Genomic DNA, 22,853 nt, shown 5'->3' with positions numbered 1-22,853 from the left:
CTTTCTCATAAATATCCAAATATTTATGAGAAATTGATAGGACAAAATATGTGGCATTTAAAATATCTTCAGAAGGATTATTCAGTAAGTTATTTTGGGGCAAGTGGCTTACTATTTGGAACAAATTAAAATTAGCTCTCTTCTCTACATTATAATAAACTTCCACCCAAATAAATTTTGGATAAATTAAAGATTTAAACCGCAAAATTTAAACTATACAACTATTAGAAGAAAAAGAGCACCACTACACACCTGTTAGAATGGCCAAAATCCAGAACACTGACAACAGCAAATGATGACAAGGATGTGGAGCAACAGGAACTCTCATTCATTCCTGGTGGGAATGCAAAGTGGTGCAGCCACTTTGAAGACAGTTTGGCAGTTTCTTACATTAAACATACTCTCACCATAAGATCCAGCAATTGAGCTCCTTGGTACTTACCCACAGAGTTGATAACTTATATCCACACACAAAAAAATAGCAGCTTTATTCATAACTGCCAAAATCTGGAAGCAACCAAAATGTCCTTCAGTAGATGAATGCATAAGTAAACTGTGGAACATCCAGACAATGGAATATTGTTCAGCGCTAAAAAGAAATGAACTATGCATCCCTGAAAAGACATGGAGGAAACTTACATGCACATTTCTAAGTAAAAGAAGCCAATCTGAAAAGGCTTTATACTGGATGATTCCAAGCATACAACATTCTGGGAAAGGCTAAACTATAGAGACAGTAAAAAATGTTAGTAATTGCCAGGAGTTGAGAAGGGGAGGAGGGATGAATAGGCAGAGCAAAGAAAATTTTTTAGGGCAGTGAAAATACTCTGTATGATACCATAATGATGGATACATGTCATTATACGTTTTTCCAAACCCATAGAATGTATAATAGCAAGAGTGAACCCTAATGTAAACTACGGACTTTGGGTGATAATGATGTATCAATGAAGGTTCATCAATTGAAACAAATGTACCACCCTGGTAGGGATGTTGATAAGCAGGGAAGTTATGCATGTGTGGGGGCAGGGGGTATATGGAAAATCTCTATACCTTCTGCTCAATTTTGCTGTGAACCTAAAATTGTCCTAAAAAATTTCTTACAAAAAAAGAGATTAATATTTAATATTAATATTACTGTAGACAAGGCCTTTCTTGGCATGATACCGAAAACAGAAACTATAAAGGAAAGGATCAACAGATTTTACTACATAAAATTAAAATTTTCTTAACATTTAAAAGGCAAATTAAAAATTGGGAATATTGTCAACACCTATGACAAAGCCCATGAAGTTATGATAACTTCAAAATTTAAAATAGCTCTCAAGGGGCCAGCCCAGTGGCATAGTGGTTAAGTTTGCACTCTCTGCGTCGGCAGCCAGGGGTTCACAAGTTCACATCCCAGGCACGGACCTACACGCTGCTTATCAAGCCATGCTGTGGCACCTGTCCCACATATAAAGTAGAGGAGGATAAGTATGGATGTTTGCCCAGGGCCGATCTTCCTCAGCAAAAAGAGGAGGATTGGCAACAGATGTTAGCTCAGGGCTAAACTTCCTCACCAAAAAAAAAAGAAAAAGAAAAACCTCTCAAAAATAATTTAGAAAAATACCAATAACACCAGAGGTCATGAATGACAGACAACACACAAATGCAAATATCTAACACCTTAAATTGAACAAAAAACTGACCCTTAAGGGATGGACAGTAGAAGAGGAACCTGGATAGGAGAGTGAGAAGAGCAGGGCTGGGACATTAGAAGCAAAGTATGAAGAATTTCATGACTTGGGGAGAGTGACTAGGTCAAGTCAGATAAGGATTGACAAATGGCCATTGGATTTAGTGACTAGGAAGGGACAGAAGCCACTTGGTGGACTGGTGGGAGGGGAAGGCAAGGAGGTAAAAACAGTAAATGCAAACTTCTTTTAAGATGCTTGGTTGGAAGGAGGGGGAGGGAAGGGCAGTTAAGGTTAAGATGAGAGAAATATTTGCTGAACAGAAAGAACCATGGGAGGGAAAAGTTGAAGAGATAGGGCAGAGCAAAGAAAACTTATAGAAGAGGCGATCCAGAATGCTCCCTTTCCAAGTGTGAGGAGGGGAGGGGTAAAGGACGGATAAAGTGTGGGTCAGTTTGTGGGGTTGAGAGCAGGAAGCAGGGGTGTTCCCATCCAACCGCGTCAGCGTCCATATTTCCAGTAAAATAGGTGATTCTTTGCCAAATGTGTAAAGGGAGGCTGAAGGGACATGGATTTAAAGATTTGGGAGGTGTGACAAAGCTGCCATGCAGAACAGGACAGAGCAGTGAACAGGAAAAATTATGACTGCCCAGGATCTTTCATTTCCATCACATGAATTTATAGTGATCCCAGACTGCCCAGTCGTGGTTCTCTCCAGCAGTGGTTAGCACCCTGGGCACATGCACAGGGAAGAACAAATAGAATTTTCCAGGATTTAGCCAGATGGATGGTTATAAAAGGACAACGAGATGAAGAGGTTGAGGATAACAGGAGTAGAGTGACTGAAGTGAAATATTATGCAATCTAAGGTGGACAGGGAAGGAAATGAAAATACGAGAAGACGCACCAGTAAAGAAAAAGCTGACAAGACGTTCTGGTGAAGCCTTCTCAGAAGATACATAATTCTTTGTCAATCTTCTGGCAGCTGTTCTCTTCTGTGTTCTCCTCCCCACACCGGGCATTGCTTCCTTCTCTCCAGACTCAGTCTCCCACTGCTCTCTATTGGTCTAGAGCGCCTTCTGTCTCATAGCTGACAAATGCCCCTGTCTCTTCAAACTCTCCCTGAATGTCCTATTTTCTCCCCTACTCCACCCCACCCCCATTATAGTAAAGCCTTTTATGTTCCTGCATATTAAGAACTAAAGGTGGAGATTATTGCAAAGAGGACAAATGCATGTTGGAAGTTGCATTTCACAGAGTCTCACTTGAAATGTTCCAAATACCAGACTTCTTTATGCTCTTCTGTTCAATCGCCTGAAAGTCATCAGGTAGATACAGCAACAGTTCAGGAGCTGATGGAATCCCTGCTGAAAACTTCAAACTAAAAAATGGAAACTCATGTTACAATTTCACTCGCACTTAGAGACTTCTAACGATGAAGAAATTCTAGATGACATCAGGGTGGCTGTGATCATGACACATTTTAGTTCAAGAGAAAGCTGTCTGACTGAAATCCAATCTATCCCACTTCACATTTTTTTCCTATAGAAAAGTCTTTGAAAATCTCCTTGAATCATTTTCTTTGCATTATTGAAAAGATCTTTCCAGAATCTCAGTTTGGTTGTAGTTGATAAAGAGGCTCCATCGACATGATTCACAGTTCATAAACTTGTCTAACGAATGAGAAACCTTATGAAGAATTCTTATTAAGCAAGGTTGTTCCTCCAAGTTTGCCAGCCTCCATAATCTTTTCTTCCTTCAAAGTGTTCCTCTTTGAAAATATTTTGTTAAGATTCCTCTGAGAATAGCAGAGCTATCAACCAAAACTGTAGCACTGATCAAACACGGTTTTCAAAATTAGTCTTCATAGCGATTCATCTGAGTACTTTAAAAATTTCCTGATAGAATGAAGCAATTTTCTAAGCACTGAATAAGATTTGATCTTCAACTACCTCCACTGCAGAGCTAAGGTTGATGGTCAAAATGCAAGACAGACAGACAGGAGCCAGATATCAGGACAAATTGAGTAGGTGAATAAAGAGAGGCAAATTATCTACTAATTAGAAATCTCTTATAAGAAACTATATATATATATGCACGTATGTATGTGTATGTATATATAAACATATATATTATAGTTATATTAATATAACATTATTAATTAATTAGATATTACTCCTTTTATATACACATTCTACATGCAAACATACATTTACTATGAGATATATATTTACATCTTGTTGGGAAAATGATAAATTTCAGAGTTGTTTATCATTACTGTTATTGCTAATATTGACCATTTATTGAGCACTTCATTTCAGTTGTGAACTATGCTAAATAAATAATTTATGTATATTATCTCATTAAGTTCTCATAACAATCCTATGAGGTAGGATATTGTTAGCCCACTTTACAGCTAAAGCAAATGAGGTTTAGAGAGTATAAGTAGCCTCACACAGCAAGTAAATGACAGAAGGGAGAATTAAGTCCAGGTTTATCTGGCTCCAACCTCCTCGTCTTAATCTTGTTCCTGCTTATGGAAATAAACAAACAAAAAAAGGTATTCACCAGTCATGGTGAACTTAAGGTATGGTCTTAACAAAGGGGACTCAAGAAGAGAAGGAAGAAACCCAGATCCAGCACACACGCAACAGAAAGAGAAGGGAGGGCCAGCCCCGTGGCTTAGTGGTTAAGTGCACACGCTCCGCTACTGGCCCCCCGGGGTTCGGATCTGGGCTCCAACAGAGGCACCTCTTCTCCGGCCATGCTGAGGCCGCGTCCCACATACAGCAACTAGAAGGATATGCAACTATGACATACAACTATCTACTGGGGCTTTGGGGAAAAAAAGTAGGAGAATTGGCAATAGATGTTAGCTCAGAGCCAGTCTACCTCGGCAAAAAGAGGAGGATTAGCATGGATGTTAGCTCAGGGCTGATCTTCCTCACAAAAAAAAAAAAAGAAAGAGAAGGGAAGTGAGTTCTAGGGCAACGGTTCCCAAATTTTGGTGTATAGAACATTCTCCTGGGAAAATTTTAAAACGCTGATTTCAGAATGTCTTCATCTCCCGAAAGTATTATTTAACAGGTTTGAGGTGGGGCCCAGAATCTGCACCTTGAAAAAGTACCCAAGGTGATCCTGATGCAGGTAGTTCATGGACCATTCTATGAAAAACGCTGCTCCAAGCCATGGACCAGAGAAAAGAGATTGTGCAAACTCAGAGTTAAAGGCCTGATGAACAGATGAATTGGTCACAGAGCTTGCTTTCCTGACAATATATGTGGACAAAGAGAGGGCAAAACTGGACAGAATTTATTTCTCCAGAGATCAAAAGAAGAAACAGAGTCAAAAACTCATCCCAGTCCTAGAAGTAAGAAATGGGAAGGGTCAACTGGAAGAATTATAACGCCAAAGCTCAGAAGTGAGGGAAAACTTACCTCGGTTACATATAATGACCATTACATCATAACTGGATGCACGGGAGCTGTCGCTTTCCTGGTTGATATTAGAAAGGATTGAAGAAGCCAGAATGGGTAAATTGTTAGCAGAGAAATCACCAACCTCCTTTTTTTCCCCAGCAGTTTTATTAAGAAATAGTTGAAATACATCACTGCATAAGTTTAAGGTGTACAGCATGATGGTTTGATTTATATATATTGTGAAATGATTTACCACAATAGGTTTAGTTAACACCCATCATCTCATATAGACACAATAAAAAGAAAAGAAAAAAATTTTTCCTTGTGATGAGAACTCTTAGAACCTACTCTCTTAACTTTCCTATATATCATACAGCAGTGTTAACTATAGTCATCATGTTGTACATTACATCTCTAGTAGTTATTTATCTTATAACTGGAAGTTTATATCTTTTGACCACCTTCCTCCAGTTCCCCTTTCTCCTACCCCCATCTCTGGTAACTACAAATCTGATCTCTTTATGAATTTCGTGTCTTTTTTGTTTTGTTTTGTTTTAGATTCCACACCTAAGTAAGATCATATAGTGCTTGTCTTTCTCTCTCTAACTTATCTCACTTAGCATAACGCCTTCAAGGTCCATTGTTCATGTTGTTGCAAACGGTAGAATTTCCTTGTTTTTTTATGGCTGAATAATATTTCATTGTATATGTATGCCACAACTTCTTTATCTATTCATCCATTGATGGATGCTTACGTTGTTTCTGTGTCTTGGCGATTGTAAAGAATGCTGTTCTGACCACGAGGGTGCAGATATCTTTTCAAGTTAGTGTTTTCATTTCCTTTGGATGTATTCCCAGAAGTGGAATAGCTGGATCATATGATAGTTCTATTTTTAATTTTTTGAGGAAACTCCTTACTGTTTTCCATAGTGGCTGTACCAACTTACAATCCCACCCACAGTGCACAAGGGTTCCTTTTTTTCCACATCCATGCCAGCATTTGTTATCTCTTGCATTTTTGATGTTGGCCACTCTAATAGGCATGAAGTGGTATCTGTTTGTGGTTTTGATTTGCATTTCTCTGATAACTAGTGATGTTGAGCAACTTTTCATGTACCTGTTGGCGTCCTCCTTGTTTTTTCCTTTTTTTTTTAATCTTTGATATAGTCACTCAGTAAATATTTACTGAATATCAACTAGGTCCTAGGGTCTATGGTAGGACTAGGACATAAACTGAAAATTAAATATTGTTCCTCTTCTGAAAGAATTGAGAAGTCTGGCAAGAGAAAACGTTTAAAAATACTGAAAGCCTAATGTGACAATTGCTACATATGCTTTGGAGGCAGAGAAGAAGAAAGATGAACTTCCTGAGGAGATTAGGAAATATCTCCCTTGAGCTAGGTCTGGAAGAGTAAAGGTAGACATGGGATATAAGGCTGCTGATGGTCATGGGCCAGAGACTGAAGAACTTTGGTGGACTTGCCTATGGCCCAAGTTTTGTTAATTAGAATCCTTTGGAGCTGAATATTTCCCTGGATAGTTTCACAACATCTGCGAGTCACCTGAAATTTAGTGTAAACTTTAGTATTTACTTGTACTTTTCTGGGAAGTGCAAACCTTCTCAGAAACCAATATAAGTTACCTGGCACTGTTATCATGATTTTGCTTTCCTCTGTTCCCTGGGATGGAGCCAGAGAACATCCATGCTTTGAGCCAGAGTCCCAGTGATACTCATGTGAAGCATCACAAATAACATGTGCACTTGAAGCCTGAAATTCAATCTGAGTCCTAGTGCACCTGACTGAGTTACTCTCCAGAACACTTTCTCTCTCTGTGGCTCACCTTTTTCTAACTCCCTGCTCCATTCTCCATCATGCTCCCACTCAGCTAGGGTATTCATCACATACCATCACACTTGATGCCAGGGGATTGGTTTGTGGTAGTTATGACCTTGAAGACAGTTTGTTGCTAAAATCTCACCTTCTAAATGCTTTGTGAGAGTATCCAGCTGCTCAGGATGGCAATTTTAAACACAAAGGCTCAAAATCAGAACAACTAGATTATCTGTGGCAATCACTGATTGAGATCCAACTTGCAGAGCCTACTAACATGGATCTAAGCTCTTCCTAACGGCCTCTTCTCCGCACAAATCTGGGCAGAGCAGAAGAACTGCAATTTCATCGTGAGACACAAGAGGCAAAGGCCCCATAAAAAGTTTGGTAACTATACATTGCATATAACATGCAGCCATTCTTGTGTTTCATCATAAAAATAATATATGCATGTAAATTAAAAATAAATGATGACAAGGAAAGAAATATGGGAAAAATATAATTAAAAATACTGTAACAGCTGACAGATTAGTGGGTTAGAAAAAAAATGCAGCTACAGAAGACAGTTCTAAAAATAATGAAGCAACCGAGAATGAAGTTAATGAGATTGAGAAAATGAAAAAAGAGAATTTACGGTACTATTACACACACAAAAAACAAAATATGGGCTCCAGTCTGATATGCCCTTATTAAACAGAAGTACACCTAGCCCTCTTATTTTCATCAAGGTACTGAATGATTTGATGTGCTCCACTCATCCAGAAAACAGGTTGAATTATAGAGCCTACCTTTAGAAACATTGGTAATCCTCGAAGATCAAGCTGTCTTTATGCCCACCTGTGGTTCAGAAGCAACTTCAAAGCTATAAATGAGACAAGCGAAACCAAAAAATAAGGAAAAAAGGAAAAAGAGGAGGTCCATTTGTTTGCCAAGTGTTTTTCTCCTAACCACAGCACTCTAAACTGAGAACGGGCATTCTATGAATCTTCTTGACAACATGCTAACTTTATTTTTGTGTGTTACTTTGAGGGCCTAATTCTACATACATTGTGAAATGTAGATAGGCTAGTGGTCTTTTAAATAAATTTCAGAAAAGAAATGGAACCAAGCTACAAGATGATCAAATAAAAAAAAAAAAAACCTTAATTTGTGAAAGGAAATGCAAACCAAATTTTCAAGTAATTTTTCATATAATCTATATTTCAAATAATCTATCACTAATTCACTTGTTTGACAATATTTACCGAGCATCTATGGTTTTTATTCACTGTTGTGGGCACAGGGATACAGAGAGAAACATAAGGTAGACTCTGCACTCAGTCATCTTGCACCTGCAGCTGGTAGAGGGTCATGCACATGATCACTATGCAATATGACAGAAGCATTAGAGATGTGTGCTCAAGGTACTACAGGGGCACGAATGTGGGAGCACCTAGGCTTCACAAGAGAGGGACCCTTGAACTGAGACTTGAAGCAAGGTGAAAAATACTGGAGGAAGCCACTGTGAAGAGTACAGGGTATTTCAGGCAGAGGATGTCACATAATGAAGGCAAGAGAGATTGCAGCTAGTTCCTGGGCCAGCACATCTTTGGTTTAGCTGGTGGAGGGTAAGTGTAAAGAAGGGAGTAGCAGCAGAAAAGGCTGGAGACCTGAGCATAGATCAGATCATGAAAGACTGTGTGCATCTGCTAAGGCACTTAGATTTTATCCAGAATGTGATGAGGCACCTTTGACCAATGTAGAAGAAGGACATGAACATATTGGAATTTTAGAAAGATTACTTGGGCTGAAGTGTGAAGAATGGTTTGGAGGTAGTCTTAATGGGATTAAGGAGATGATCTAGTTAAGATGAGGATGACAAGGCCTTATATTACACCAATGCCAGGGATGGCAGCAAAGGTAGAAATTGAGATGGTTGGTTCAAGGTGTGGACCCTAATTATAGTAAAAGAGGAGGAAAATAGGCTTGCAGGTTTGCAGTTCGAGGGAGTATGTGGTTCACAGAGTCTTTTATGAAGATAAGGTGTTCAGGGGAAGGAGAGATTTGGGTGGCAAAGAATGAGTTTGGTTTTTTAACTTATTTATTTCAAGGGGATTTGGTGATATACGAATAAAGAGGCAGAATACATATTTATGAAGTCCTTGAAAGAAATAGCGCCAGAGCTTTAGATTTGCAGAGATTTAACATATTGATATGTAGCTAAATCATAGGAGTGGATGAGCTTGTCTTCACAGTGTATGAAGAGAAAGAAGAATAAAGACTGAAGACACAAGTATGGGACCACCATTTAAGGGGCTAGTGAAAAAAGAGGACTCTTCAAAGAGGATTAAAAAAGAATAGAAAAGGGGTAAGAAGAATCCAGAAGAGAGCAGAGCCTTAGAAGCCAAGATTAGCTCTGGCCAATAGGCCCAGTAAAATCAGGGCTCATTGCATCCATTGAATTTGGCCACCAGGAAGGCAGCAGTGACTCATGCAGGGAAGTTTCTGTGATGGGTTAAGGAGGCGAAGACGGAGAACGTGATAACTTGAAGGCAAATCAGGGCATAGTTATTTTGGTTTTACATTTTTTAAAACAGTTTTTATTTTAAAATGGGAGTCATTTGCCTAGTTTTTAAAGTGAAGGAATGGAACCAGTAGAAATACAGCAGTTACAAATAATGAACAAAGAAGAGACAACCACTTGGTAATGTTCTAGAGAAAAGGAGGGGATGGGATTCATTGCATAAGTGAAGACATGAGTCTTCAGAAGAAGAGACATCTCTTCCTCTCAGTAAGAGAAGAAGATGGAAAGGAGCCCATCAATGAAATAGTACCAGATATTCAGAGCAAAGTTTTTTAAGCTTTAGTTTACTTTTTAAAGAAGTGTAAATAGTCATCATTACTATCTCATAGGGAGGGTTGAGATAGTTATGATTGTTATTTCCACAGAGATGGCTATGAGAATTAAATGAGATAATGCAAATAAAGTGCTCAGCACCAACAGTTATGTGTAGTAAGCTAGGACTATTGCTGTTATAATTAAGTACCCATTTTCCTCCTTTCTTTCCTTCCTGACCTGGCGTGTCTCATCACTGCTACCATTAACATCCCAATCAATGCCACAACCACTTCCCCAGGATTAATCATACATGTCCTACAAAAAGGAGCTCAAGTTAGACATCCTTCACGATGAAATCTTGAGCCATTCCAGCCCATGGTTATATTGGATGCTTAATATGTTCAAGTTTCATATCACGCAGGTCAACACTTAAATTTTCCCGTCTATAAAATGGAGGATTTAGTTAGGATAGGCTAGATTATACTGTGGTAACAAATAACCCTAAAATCTCAGTAGCCTACCACAACACAAATTGTTTTTCTAGCTCACACAAAGGCTCCTGGAGGGGGCCAGGGTAGCCTTCCTCCATGCTCCATACTCCATGATTTGGGCTTTGTGCGTTTTCACCACTGCTATGGTCTGAATGTTTGTGTGCCCCACCCCCCACAATCCATATGTTGAAAACCTAATGCATGAGGTGATGCTATTAGGAGATGGGGCCTTTGGGAGGTGATTCGGTCCTGAGAGCAGATCCCGTATGAATGGGATTAGTGCCCTGATAAAAGAGACTCCAGAGAGCTAGCTTGCCCTTTCCACCAAGTGAGGACCAATAAGAAGTCTGTGACCTGGAAGACAGCCCTCACCCAACCTGCTGGCACCCTGATCTTGGACTTCTGGCCTCCAGAACTGTGAAAAATAAATTTCTGTTGTTTATAAGCCTCCTGTCTGTGATATTTTGTTAGAGCAGCCCAAACTGACTAAGACAACCATGAAACCTCCTGCATAATTTCTACATTAGGAAAAGAAGGGGAACGGAGAATTGTGCTCCAGTTCTAAATGATTTCACCAAGATATGACACACATCCCTTCCATTCACATTTTATGGCTAAAGCAAGTCACAAAATCTACCTCAAGTTCAAGGGATTGAGAAATGCAATTTTCCCAGGTACTCAGAAAGAGAGCTGAACCAGAAATATTGGTGAACAGCAAGAATACCTACTGCAAGGAAACTAGACTAGGTAGACTTTAAGGTCCTTCTAGATCTATTATTCCAATTATTTCATTTGTGGTTTCCTTTTCAGTAAGGTTGTGAAATCCTTGAGTACAGGGACTATGTCAAATACATCTGATTTATTCCTCATAACACACAGCCCAGGGTTAGGCACACGATAGTCACTGAACAATTAATTGAAGGACAAAATAGATCATTAGTCAAATTGCATTTATTATGCATCCACTGTGTTCTGAAAGTATATATTCGTTTTTTCTGAGAGAAAATAAGAGATGTAGTGCCCTATTCTAAAAAACGTTTATCCTCTAATTGGGTGATAAATTAGATAAATTTTTGGAAGACACTAAGTAACATATACATATGGGCAAAATAATTTAGTACCCTTGAAGGTGGCAAGAAATGGTGCATTGTGAGCTTGCGTACTTGTTTTTCTGAGCTACTGACATGTTATTATAATACAAATGTGAGCTCTTTCAGGATGCTGCGACTCCTGTGGGATAAAGTTTTAGGTTTCATAGCTGTAAAAGGCAATTTGCTACCTCAGATTAGCCTTAGCTGAGGAGTTAAGCCAGAGGATGAGCTCATTAACAAAGTTAGCTAAGGGGAGTGGCTAGTCCAGAGAAGGCTGAGTATCAGGATGTCAGGAGTCAAAACTGCCCCTTTATTCTCTCTTGTAATTTAAGAAGGTTAGTTGGGGATGGGGTGGAATCCCCAGTGAAATTTTCAAACTTAACAACTGTAACTAAGATCTTTTTTTTTTGTAAAATGCCAACACAAGAGAAATAAACTCTACAACCACCCTGAGAGGCTGTGTGAAGGGACAGAGTATATGTGCTTTCATGCATGACAACGAATGGGGTCATCACTTGTTGAGTCTGTTGGGAGCTAGAAGAGGGTCTGAGAGTCATGGTTACAGAGTCGCTGCAGGTCCAAAGGCCATCATCTTAAGGGAAGTTGGAAAAAAAAGCTTGACTCTACCTGTACCAAATCACGGAGCATCCATCCCTGAAACACTTTGTCCAACTTGTTGCCTCCTCTCTAGAAACAAACAGTGGTAGAGAGCTCTTAATGAGAGTCTGACAAAAGAGATCCAGATTGATCACACAGTGAAACAAAAGGCCAGGGAGGATGTGACCTACATCTGAAAATCACGCCAGGAAACAAGGAAAGGATTTTCTTAACACTTACAAGAGCTGTATTAAGGAGAAAAATCAAAGAAAATTCGCTTTATGTAACCTATTTTCTGATCTCAATCTCCCCCAGATGAAAAGGTTTTAAGGACAGAAAGAGAATCTTACTCAGTTTTGTGTCCTCGGTGTATAGCCCAGCACCTGGCACGTGGTAGGCGCCTACTAGACATCTGTAGAATGAACGAATGGATGGATGGCTGGAAGAACTAATAGGCAACCTTACTCCAAGTGATATGCTAAAGTGAGGAAAGCAATGACTAGGAAGTCCTGGTTTTGGTGTGAGCTCTTCTATCAAGTAACCAGAGACCTTTCACAAGTCCCTCAGCCTCTGGGGGCTTCAGTTTCCTCATCCGTGGCATGGGGAGATAGGGCCAGGTGATCTCTGATGTGCTTTTGGGCCTTGTTATCAGTGGTACCTGCATGGACAACTGGCCCCTAAGCTGAGCTGGGAAACAGGATATTTACGGGAAGGGATAATCAGGGATAAACCACCACCTTCTATCTAAAGTTCTTTTTTTTACTTTTTGCGACAGAAAATTCAACTAACTGGATGATCCATTGTCCTAGTCAGGATGGCAATTCTTTTTGGTCCATATTTGCTATTTGAGCACAGAGACCCAAGTTTCATTAAATTTTTGAATCTCCAGAAACTAGCCCAGTGGTTTTGATGAAGAAATACGTTTGTTTGTTACACTGAAGTTAATTATATTATTATATTCTTATGTTTTCTTTCCCTAAATGTAAAAAAATAAGGGAGCTGTTTCTTCTAATTTCCCTCACCCATCTATTACCAAAAATCCCCCCCAAATCCTGGGTATAAAATAACCCAGCTAGTCTTCTTCCTCTTACCTCATAGGACTGTTTATCAACCACATGAACTAAGAATCACCTGGGATGGACTATATATTAAAATTCAGATCCCTGGGTATAGCTCCAGACTGACGGAATCAGAAATTTTAGGAGGAAACCCAGAATTGAGAATTTTAACAAGTTTCCCCAAGAGCATCTCCCAATGTTTGAGAACCTCTCTCTCTGCAGGCGGGGAGAAGAAAACAGCAACATTAGGCAATAAGATGAAGCTGAGTAAGGATCTAGGATGATCTCAAGTTAAGATGACATTTTATCACTGCAGAATTATGCAAGTTACAGCCAAGATGTCACAAGATAGCACCAAAAAAGTGCAACAACCGGGCCCTTTCTAGGCCTCTGTGCATCACAAGTCACTCCATCCTGGGACAGTTTCAGGAGCTCTGATCTGTATACAGAAACAGAGGAGTCACTGAGCTGCCAGGATTTTAGTGTCAGTGAACAAAGACCAGCAACAGAAACTGCTATAAGTGGGATGGAACATTATTTATGTGGCTTAGAGTTGTTCATGGAAAAGGAGGTCTCTTTTTCATCTCTCTCTCATGTGACAGAAGGAGTTGCACAGCCAGGGACACCTGGAGTCAACTGTAAATTGTTTCCCTTGTTGTCGTTTTGAAATATGCAGAATGGAGGAATGGAAATGAAGAGAACCTCTCTTTATCATACTGCAGTCGGCTGCAGCATCTCCTTTCTTCGCTTCTTATAGTGCTAACATTCTCTCCAGAGGCCACCTGGAGGGTGAGAACATTCACTTTACTCATTAAATTCTCTTGAATTTAATTTGGTTTTACATACACTCCCTATCAAGGGTCTGGGACCAGGTGTGTGTTGCTTTATCTCTGACATCATTAGAATATGTTTCTGTCCTCTGCTCATTCCTCTTTATACCATTCCCTGTGGGTGGATTTAATTCTCAATTTTTAGAAAAGCCAATTCAGTTCAAGGGACATTTACACAGGATATTTTATGTGAAAGGCACTGTTCTAGGCACTGAAGGGGACATAAAAAGTGACAAGAACCTAGTCTAGGGGCTCACAATTTGGCATGAAGTCACTTACAGAAATAACTTTAATCAAGGTAGAAGGAGGCTTGATGAGAGAAGGGATTAACTTCAACTAGCAGGATTCTCAGAAAGATTTTTTTAGAGTTGAATCTTAAAAGCAAAGCCTAAAGAATACAACCTGCTCCCGCCTATAGTAACGTCTAGGCACTGGAAACTATAGGTGCTGACTAGGTCAGACACCCAGAATTTGAGGACAAGTTCACAAAATAATACCCCCTTAAACTGAAGCAAATGGAATGAACAAAATAAAAAAAGATCCTCCATTTGCCGAAGTTACCCATGATCTGTGGTTGGGTTGCTGTAAATAGGGCATCTCTTAAATTCTATCTAGATTACAATGCTTCTCAAATCTCTTTAAAAAGCCATGGTATCTTCCTAATCTCATTAAGTTGGCTAGAGGATAATGGGGCTGAGTTATGGTCTATAAATGCTAACTCTGACATCATAACAGGAAAGTGGGGGTCCCATGAAATCCAGCAAAATTAGAGGAGGAGAATGAAAGTTTTTCAGGTTTCATTTTAGGCAGTTATCCACGAAAAGTTTCTAAAATAATTTACGTATCTCGTTTAGCTCAACAAAAATAATTCTTAAGAACTTCTAAGTCTCTTTGTTCTAATTGTAGGTTCAATTACATTTATGTTTTATGTTCTTATTTTCCTCAATTTCATAATTCTTTGTGACAAAATTATATGTGTGTGTGTGTGTGTGTTGTTGTTGTTCTCAGAGATCAAAGTGTGTGCTAGCCAATAAGTACAGGTATTATATCCAGATATTACATATAGATTTTCCAGATGTTTTTCATCTACAAATAAAGAAACCAAACCAAAATCACCTATGAAGCAATCCTGAGCTACCTCAGAGGGGAAACACTAATATAGTGTATTAAATTTTCAGCTAACTATAACATGGTTTTCCAGTGGAGTATAAATCTATACTTTCATGTATTTTTGTATCTGCCCAATGGATTGCTACAGCTCAATTTCTTGTATCACGTTAGTTCCATAACACAAGGGAGTTTCTATCTTTTTCTAATTCCTGGACAGGCGAAAAAAAAAAAAAATTGCCTAAAGAACATGAAATTGCCAACAGTTATACATATTGATGCACCAGGAAGGAGTTTGACTGAAACTCAGGAGAGCAAAGAAATTCAGAGTTAAGGTTAAAATTCATTACTTAACTCACCCAAGGTGCCCTGTGGGGATCTCAGAGCAGTGGGTGGTCCCTCATTCCATGTGTGCAGAAACTCTACTGTGAGAGCAGACATCCAGAAGGAGATTTAGGCTTCATTTTGACTGTTCATTTGAGCAAGTATCATGCTTCAGGTCAATGTTACCTGTTCAAAGAGTGTTGGTAGTGGATGTGCCTGCCCTCCTCCGTCCCTCCCTCCCTCCCTCCCTCCCTCCCTCCCTTCCTTCCTCCCTCCCTCCCTCCCTTCCTTCCTCCCTCCCTCCCTTCCTTCCTTCCTTCTTTTTCATAGCTTAACAAGCCGTTGATGCTGCTCCTGGGAAAACTAACGGAGTTGCCTTGGGGACTTGAACAACACCCTTGTGTATGCTGCATAAATTTCTTTTAGCCGCAGGTAAACCAAAAGTTATGTTAAGTGAGAAAGAAAAGGTAACAGCTGCTGAATTCTTTTTGCTAGCCCAAGGAGACTTTACACTGCGTGTTACAAGCTGACTGGCAAAATCTTAACCTTCTCTGACCTGTAAAGATAAGAAGGAAAAATCCTAAGCCTTTTTTCAGGGATACTATTTCTTTCATAGTTAAAAAAAAAAAATGGTGAGAGATGATTTCTTTTTTTTCTGTTATTTGTCAAGGAGAATGGTCTGGCAGTAAAAGAATAAATTGAAAGGAACTCAGGTAGAAAAGGCCTGAGTGCTGGGAATGTAATTTTACAAGACTCATTTTCTTTACTCTGTGTTTTTCTCCTTGAAGGAGATAACTCGATTTTATACTTTACTGTCTTATTAACAGAATGCATTTTGGAACCCTGCCACAGCTAACAGTATCAGAAGGATTTAAGGCTGCTGAAATACACTTGAAGATTTAATTCTGCTGACTTCAGCTTGGATCTGGAGTAAAATCTAACCATAGATTAAGTGTTTAGCACCGTACATTGTGATCAGTGCTCCTGGTCATAAATACTCGTGTCTATTTCTGTTTCAGACAGCTCTCCACAGGTTTCTTGCTCAGGACGGCACACAATGCTCACTTCTCAAATGAGGTTATTCTCTATAAGGCTACCCCTTATATAACTCTTTTATAGACTTGAGCCTCTGCTCTGTTGTGCAATTCATTAGAAACTCCCTCGTGCACTTTGCGATAACAAACACTGGGTTACTGAGAAGAGCCTTCTAGAGAGGGAAGACTGTATTTCCTCCCAGACAATATTTAATCTCATAGCAGCACTGACTAATAAAAGCAAGAGATCAATACAAAGCTGTATTGCTAGGATGAAAATTTACTAACATAGTCATTCATATCACAGGAACATCTGGTTAAAGCTTCAGGGCTCCCTTCCTTTCTTAGTTATGATTTTATGGGTCTCTCTAGACTCCTTTTTAGGATTTTAGCAGGCATTTATAGCAGGCTGGACATTTTAATCTTTTTAATGTGGTTATCTGATCTCCGCTTGGCTTTCTCTCACTGACTGGTCATCTTCTCCACTTCTCGCTTATTGCACTTGAATCAAGTTATGATAAGCTCACACTGTAACGGCCCCTAGTCCTAAATGGGTCTAACTTCATGTAAGTGGCCTCCTGAGCTGCTATTTATGGTCATTTCTGTGAGGCACTGTCTTTAAAATCATGGCATTTAGTGCCTTCTTCCTATCCCCATGACTTGGAATACATAAGGACTATTATAAATCATGGAACCAGGCCTGGGCTGTAGATACACTCTTTGCTATAAGAGATTTCTGAGGCCTGAGGGGGAAACCGAGGAGCTCTGGTTTATGGTCCTGAACCAGACGGACACGTCTGAGGTTGACTGGATGACTTGGTGCCTGTGAGAGCCCAGAACAATCTGCACACGTGGTCTTCAATATGGTGGCTTGGTGTGGAATTCATTTGTGGTTGAAGCTGCTTGTTTGCTGTGTGTGAATCAGAATTTTGTTCCTTCAGGAGAAACATTGATTTAAAAGTGGTAGGTAGACGGAATACTGAAATCCACAAGGTAATTCAACAAAATGACCTAAAATATAGAAAGTAAAGGTAAGCGCAGTCTTATATCTAATGTCTCAATAAACCTCACCACCATGATACCGGGGGAGAAGAGGAAGAACAATATTTATAGTACCTACTATGTGCAGGTCCCTTAACACACACTGGGATATTTAATTTTATAATTATCTGAGGCAGATATTGTCTGAACTAGGTCTCCTTTGTTGACACTGACCATAAAGCAACCACTGGGCTGAGCTTAATACATTTATTATTTCATTGGCTCCTCATAACAATCCAGTAAGGTAGGTATTATTATTATTATTATTATTCTCATTTGGCGAGTGAGGAAGTTGAGACTTAGATGAGTAACACACTTAAGTGACAGCGTGTGGCAGCACGAGGATTCGAACTGGTGCGTCTAACTGGGCGCCTTTCCACAGGATGAACAGCATTACCTCAGTGACTAAAAAAATACATAAATAGGCACAAATTATTCTCCCAAAATCTTATAAAGTTTTTTTGCTATTTTTCAATAACACCAGGTCATCTAACTCTGTTGAAATAAAGCACATCAGACTCATTTCAAGAGACATGAGTTACCACAGATCTCCAGATAAAAGAAACAACACATTAATTCACTTAGCAACACATTCTTCAGAGGAGGAAATTGAAATCCAGTTTTAACTTGATTACTTTGCTCTTTCTTACCTGGGCAAACCAAAGTAGGCACACACGTTCCCTCTCTCTCTCCTCCTTTGACGATGCCTTGGACAGACTGAGAACAAACCTCCTTCCCCCTCCATACCTCCCCCATCACCACAGGTCAAATAAAATGGAGAGAATATTCACTGCAGATGGGGTGGCTTTGTCATGCATCCGTTCTCAAAATTGGCTGCCTGGTACAGAAGATGATTTAAGTAAAACTGAAGTAATTATCAAAACTGAAACTTAAGCTGTTTAGGAATATGAGCCAACAGCCATTTGTCTTACACCCCCAGCACTTTCTTGGCGCCCATTAACAGCTCAACTGTTCTTCTGTCACATTAATTAGCTCAATTGTCCTAGACGGAAGGATGGATGGAGGGCAGGGGCTCTGGCAGCCCAGCCTGTAGCATACCTCGACTCTCCAAGACATTTCCCAGCTTCGTTCTGAGGAATACTATGGGTCAGAAACACTCAGGGGCTGATCACCTACACAGAGCAGTTTTGCCCAGCAGGATGACGGAGCACCCTGCTCTGACACAGTTTTGAGGACAAAGAAGGGACAGAATGCAGAGGAGAAGCCAAAGACAGGCAGAGCTCCTGGACAAAGAGGCAAGAGCATACAAGGAAAGGAGAGCATGTGAGAACGGGCTCCTCTGAGTTCTAAACCTCACCCACCCCCCGTCATCGCTGCCCAGGCAGTTGGGTGATGACACATTACCCTCGGAGCAGCGCCCAGTCTCCCCAACAGCTGTGCCCAGAAGGCCATTAAATCCAGGTCCTGGCAGCTGGTGAGCCTCCGTTCAGCCAGCTCCAGGCTTGAGGTACCTTCAGTACTAAAGAGAGGAACGCAAAGATAGAGTTTCTAAATGCTAGAACTTGACCACAGCTTCCAAAGACTGACTCACAAGCACACACATGTCACAGAGAAAGATTTTCTTTTTATCCAACAAACACACTGCCTCCATTCCTTTTGTATTTGAAGAAGGAAAGAAGAAAAACCAGCTGTGAGTTCCTCTCTGAGGCACTTTCTTTCAGGACTGGATACACTCCTATTGCCTTCCTTCCCTGAAGCCACACTAAGGAATTCCGTCAACAATATAAAGGAATCCAGATTGAAATGGTGACATGCTAAATTCTTCATAATTGTTGTTTTTCCTGGGGTGGGGTGGTCCTTGTGGTGGGTAGGAGGGGCAGGATAAATACCACCAGGGGCTAGACTGTCCTGTTACACCAGATTTTGCTTTTAACAATGGAGCCGTGTCTGATAGAAGCAGATCCTGGTAATAATGAGAGAGTCATCCTGGAGTTCCAAGTGACCTTCTTGTGATTTCTGTCATCACAAGGGCCTGGAGCCCGGGTCTGGAGTCACATAGGCCTAGGCTTCAATTTTAACTACAACCTTTCACAGCGAGAATGTCCTTGGACAAGTAAAGTAAGTTCTCAGCCTAAACTGACTCACCTTTAAAATGGGAATAATAAAGCCAACTTTGCAGGACGAGTCAATAAGATCATTTAGGTCAAGTTCCTACACGCTCCCTCAGTGGGGGTTTCATAATTAATAAGATTAACATGTTGCATTCACAACACTGATGCACATACAAATTTCTCGTCTTTCGCCTTTAGAGGGAAGCTCCCGCTTCTGGATCTCTCCAAGTGTTGGATACAAAAAGCCCCCTGTTCTGAGAGCTGTTGAAATGCTTCTTTCCCTTTCCCAGACTCTGTTGCTCCGCAGTGCCCTGTCAAAACATCTGGCCCCTTTGTCCCAAGGCTTTCCCTGTGCTATTAAAGCCAGTCCCCACCAGAGGCACTTCCTGTTGACCTAAACATTTTTTTTATTATTCACCTTAACACTTCAAGATGATTAGAGCTGAAAGGGTAAGAACAAAGACGAAGGTTGAGCTTTGCTTTTCCAGCAGCTAATTTGATTCCAACAGTACTTGAAAAAAAAATGTTTTTATCTAAGAATGAGGAAATCATTGATTATTTTTAAGGATTCCTTTCCCTGGCTCCAGATTAAGAGTTCAGTAAGAGAAGGTTGGTGCCTGGCAAAATATTCTCTGTGGACTAATGTACTCATTCCTTTCTCTGGAATATTCTCCCAACCAGGTGCACACAATATGGTTATACAAACTGATTTATCTTCTTGCTAGGAGAACAGAGAGTTTGTCAGGAATTCAGGGTCCTAGCGCAAAAGTGTACGGCTTCTTTCCCACAGCCAACTCCAGCGGTTCCTCCAAGATAAATGGCTTGAAGTAAAATTCTCAGTTAATAGTACGTCTGAATGGGGAACCTAAAAAACTTCACGAGCTTTTTTTTTTTTTGTCTACCCTGACTATCTTTTGCTGTGGATTAGGCCACTGCTTATTACAAATTCAAATCCTATCTATATATTGTTCATGGTTCCTTTGTGTCATCAGGAAATTAAAGTTTGCAGCTGGCCCCTTCATCTTGGCTAATCATGCGGACATAAAGTCCTTAAAGGCCCTCGGAGTGGCCCCTGCGGGGGCCCCACTCAACACTTCTCTTCGGCAGGACATTGTTCTTCAGCCGTGTTTTCATCCTCTGCCCCCTTGGTATTAAACTCCTGCTGCTTTGCGGCCCGGCATCACACTGTCATGTGTCATTTTATCACAGCCAGTCCCACACCCACGGGAAACCTCGTCCTCATGCTGAGCCCCGCGACCAGTTGGAACTGTTTTAAGGGTAGCCAGGGCCTTCTCCAGCTTCCTGGGATGGCAGTCGCATCCTGAAGATCCACACGGGTAGCCAGGGTGGAGCAGAGCAGGATCCCTCACTTCATTAGCCTGCTGAGGGGTTTCAAGTCACACTTGCTCAGAGCCAAAAGACGGTAATTATTTGGACCTGTTAGGGAAAGCCGGGCTACAGGAGGGCACCGGCTAATTTGCCAGCTCCTCACAAATTGATCTGACGCGCTACGAAACCCTAAGTCTCCTCTCAGGGATCTTTTAATATCCGGCAGAGTTTACACCTGGTTTCTGAGATTCCTTGAATTAATTGAATTCTCATTAGAATACTTCCTGCCTTCCCCTTCCGCCCTTAACTGTGTATGACCTAAGGTTCAGAGTGGAGTGACTGGGCTAACCAAATCAGTGTCCCCGGCGGCTTCGATTTCATTTCCCACACCACTGTGTGCTCTCCCTCCTCCCCGAGGGACCCGGCTCTGCCATTCTTAGAAGGGAATCAAGAAGCCTTCCACTCGCTTCCCTTCTGGAACTTACATTTATTATAGTTTTACAAGCATTTTATTATTTATGTTGTCTGATACATGGTGTTGAGTCTAATATTCTTTGTTTTGCATATTTAGTAATATGATTTTCCTTTTCCAATGACTGTATTTTCTTTTAACATCTCACTGGTTTTAGATACTCTGTTACCTTTAGTACATTGGGAATTGTGGGTATATTTGTATGGCACATTATCATAAACATTCATTGTCCAGGAGGCCAAAAGATGCTAGGCTCTTAAAAGTTTGTTCCATACATATGCACTAGCACGTACTGTACATTTGTAACCATATCCACCATACATCCATTTTAAGATACAGTCTTGCCTTATGTTTACCATCTGGGACAGTTCAGTGATGTAAACCATTTTACATATCTCCCACAAAGTTGTAACTCTTTTGTTATGTTGAGGCTAATTCCCTCTTCTTAAACAGATCTCATTTCATTTCTGATTTGCCTTCGGATTGTATCCCATTTATACCAGACATAGTCTTATAGTGACATCACCCTGACTAGAAAATGGAAGGAAGAATGTTTATGGCAGAGGAATACTATACCATATAATCCTCAGATTTCCAAGGCAGAAAGGTCCAGGAAAAGAAACACCAAAAATGGACATTAGGATTTCTTTTTGACTCGGTAAAAACACACTCATTTTCCAACATTGAACACTAGTGTCACTTTTTCTTTACTTCTTGTAACATCCCTCTCTCTACCACCATAAATCCTGTACCATTGTCTTCTAGCAGAGCACCTACACGGTTTTATGAACAAACTTATTTACATATCTGCATCCCCAGTTGGTGATAGCTGCCTGAGGTGAGGGACTGTGCCTAACTCAGAATTATATTCCCTTCACCTAGGAGAGTGGCTATAGGTTGAATGAATAAATAATGAATGATAAAGCACATAAATATCTCCTCTATTCCAAACCGAGACGTGACCCTTTCCACACCTGGTGAGAGGCCAGGAAGAAGACCGTAATTGCATGAGCCATTCTTTCTTGACCCCCACCCTTCACAAGTGTTCTCCAAGCTCAGGACTCTCTTCCCAACCACATAGTCTCCCATACAAACCCTCCCTCTTTACCTCATTCTCTCCTTTTTATTTTTTGGTATCAGCTTAAATGTTACCGCCTCAAGAAGGTTTTCTCTGATCCCCTAAAATAAGTTCGGTCTCTTGGGTTGCACACACTGTCATGGTGCCACCATGTCCTAGTAACACAGGATCACACTTAGAATGTGGGGTTAGAGGGGCAGGCTGCTTTCTGCAGGGCAGAGGACAGTGTGGGTCTGGATGAGGCAGGCCTAGAGAGGGGAGAGGCTGGGAGAGGGAGAGAGACCGAGGGCATGCTCAGTTCCTTCTTCCTCTCATCGGACAGGCAGCTCACGCCTCCACGCCTGGGAGAAGCATAAGCTGTGAGAGTGGGGCCAGAGATGGCCTTTGAATCCCTCCTGCAGAGTGGAAATTCCCTCCTCCTTGTGGAACTGCCTTCTCCCCTCCCCCACTCCAAGCAGTTGCTGATTTAAAACATAAACTCACTGTTAAAATATAAACTCCATTAAGGCAGAGAATATATCTTCCATGTTCCTGACTGTACCTCTGGACCTAGCAGAGTGCTTGTCACACAGTAGTTGCAACAA

The 22,853-nt window shown here is 40.6% G+C and overlaps 1 long non-coding RNA gene across 1 annotated transcript in view; it reads right to left on the bottom strand.

Annotated features, from left to right (window-relative positions):
* Positions 1–5,113: 5,113 nt before the first annotated feature.
* LOC131415337 (uncharacterized) overlaps positions 5,114–22,853 on the bottom strand; it is an 82,126-nt gene continuing 64,386 nt past the window's right edge. The window contains exons 2-3 of the long non-coding RNA XR_009222430.1: positions 7,716–7,789; positions 5,114–5,171 (exon numbers count right to left, since the gene is read on the bottom strand). This is a non-coding gene — a long non-coding RNA (uncharacterized LOC131415337). The remainder of the gene's footprint in view (positions 5,172–7,715; positions 7,790–22,853) is intronic.

The sequence above is a fragment of the Diceros bicornis genome, chromosome 16 (assembly GCF_020826845.1).
Source record: "Diceros bicornis minor isolate mBicDic1 chromosome 16, mDicBic1.mat.cur, whole genome shotgun sequence".
Classification (NCBI taxonomy): Eukaryota; Metazoa; Chordata; class Mammalia; order Perissodactyla; family Rhinocerotidae; genus Diceros; species Diceros bicornis.
The sequence above is the reverse complement of the archived record's forward strand: the minus strand, read 5'-3'. Positions and strand labels throughout refer to the sequence as shown.